At 35.9% G+C, this 2,302-nt stretch overlaps 1 long non-coding RNA gene across 4 annotated transcripts in view; it reads left to right on the plus strand.

The window, feature by feature from the left end:
• The first annotated feature begins 93 nt into the window (after nucleotides 1-93).
• LOC106873807 (uncharacterized) overlaps nucleotides 94-2,302 on the plus strand; it is a 77,402-nt gene continuing 75,193 nt past the window's right edge. For all 4 annotated transcript variants that reach the window (XR_008266573.1, XR_001409920.2, XR_008266572.1 and 1 more), the window contains exon 1: nucleotides 94-521. This is a non-coding gene — a long non-coding RNA (uncharacterized LOC106873807). The remainder of the gene's footprint in view (nucleotides 522-2,302) is intronic.

Raw genomic sequence — 2,302 nt, forward strand, 5'->3', positions numbered from 1 at the left:
TTTTTTATTTTCTCTATTGTGTCTATGACGTCATAATACTGCAAACGTTTGTTCGGAGTTTTGGTTTCAAAATTTTTCAGTCTCTTTCAACCTTTCACGGTGATTAGAGGCTAGGGAATGTGTGCGTCAGGGGACGTACCCAGGCAGTTGAAGACTAGAGTGAAGTGAGAGTCATCTTCACCTTGTTTTCAGTGTTTGTGGGGATACTTTATGCACCTTTAAGTTCTTAAACACCCAATGTAACATGCTGGTTGGTCGTATAACATAGCTACAAGGTGTACGGTAGTGTCACTGTAACCGTATGAACTTTTAGCCAGGCAATTCCAGTACAGGAAACCTGTGGGTCCAACCAGAAGTATTCCTCACTCTCCATACATTTCCGCAGAATATTGCATTTTAAACAATTGTGACGCTCTAAAGAGAATGTGACGTTAAATAACAATAAAAACTATGAATATGAAATAATTGATACAGAACATATATTTCATTGCATATGTCAACAGAATATAGCTATAAACGCGGTGAGTATTTAAATATGAAATTTTTGTTGCTATAAAAATGTTTGTGAATGTTTTCGAGATATTTCTCTCATAAACCATACCGATGAGTTGTCCAATATACTACATATATCATTATTGTTGCAAACATGAGCACACAGACCCCTTGGCTACACGAGTCTATGTACCTGGGACTGTGTATGTGAGTGTGTGTGTATCGAGGCACACGCTGTCACACACGTATTTCTCTCTCTCTCTCTGCATCTATATATCTATGGAGAGTGAGTGAGAGAGAAGCAATGCGATGATGTGGATAAACAAATTAAATATAACTTCGGTTTGTATTAAATAACTATATACATATGTATACATGTAAACAGAAAGACTGCATCGACTGAAGATTTCCAGGCGATGAATACTTAAGTATAAATATATAGATATTTCTATATTATTAGATCAAAATTACAGAGAACAAACGACAGAGAAAATTAAAGTGGGGAGGTAAAGTGTTAGCTTAACAATTGTTACTCAGAGAATCATTATAATGTTGGTAGATGTAGTTCGCGAAAATATGCTGCCCGTAATAGAAATGATGTAATAGACTTGGCTCATTCCTCGAAATTGCTAGCCTTGTTACAAAATTTTACACCAATATTATACAACTTCACCCGAGCGACCTAGACGGCGTTAAAGAAACCCCAACTTCAGTCCACTTAACAGTAAGTTGCCTTGCTAGCCCTACCTCTTCCAGGGCTCGCACATTCTCCCTCACAGCTAACTTGAAGTAACCTATATATCTCACAACTAACTTGAAGTAATCACTATATCTCCACAACTAACCTGTTGGCCTTCTGCTAAATGACCACTCTGACGTCAAACATGTTGTAAGCTTTATATTTCGATTTAGAATTGATCGACATTTTTCCGAATATTAATTCTCAAACGTGAAAAGCTTAGTTGATCGAGAATCGAAACCAGATCTTCGATTTGCTTTTGCATAAATCTAATTCTGATTGTGCAAATCTTATCACAAAGGGAACTAATAATATTATCAGAATTGTAGAAGAGATAATAGAGATTTGGTTTAAGGGGGAGAATAAAGAATAGTGGAAATATCTCAATATCTCGAAGATATCTGAACCAAGAGCTATAATCGTTCAATGAAAAAAAAAACACACGAACAATAAAAATAGTGAAAATGAAAAATAAACAAACGGAGAATAGAAAGAAAAAAGAAACCAGCAAATAAATGGAAACGAATTCGATTATAAACTTGTATATTCCAGCAGACGGTGTGTGTGTGAGTGCGATTGTGTGAGAGTGCGTGTGTGTGAGTGTGTGTGTGAGAGAGAGAAAGAGTGAGTGAAAGTATGTGGGTATGAGTGTGCGTATGAGATAGAGTGTGTATGTGAGAGAGAGGGTGTGAGTGTGAGGGAATGTAGGTGAGAGAAAGCAAGAGATGAGAGAAAGAGTAAGCATGTAAGAGAGAGAGAGAGAGAGTGTGTGTATATGCGTATGTGTGTGTGTGTGTGTGTGTACGAGACTGTGTGTGTGTGTGTGTTTGTGTTTTGTATGTGTGTGTATATGTGCGTACGCGTGCGTACGCGTGCGTGCTTATATCTCCGGTGTAAACTTCAATGTTACGACTTAAAATGTTTTTGTATATATTTCTTGGGGGAATCATTCACATTGAAAATTCCAGCTAATCATCGTAAATAATATAAAATAATGAAACAAATACGATTAAAATATACATATAAATATAAGTATAAATATAAATATAAATATATATATATATATATATA

The sequence above is a fragment of the Octopus bimaculoides genome, chromosome 22, assembly GCF_001194135.2.
Source record: "Octopus bimaculoides isolate UCB-OBI-ISO-001 chromosome 22, ASM119413v2, whole genome shotgun sequence".
In the NCBI taxonomy this organism is placed as follows: Eukaryota; Metazoa; Mollusca; class Cephalopoda; order Octopoda; family Octopodidae; genus Octopus; species Octopus bimaculoides.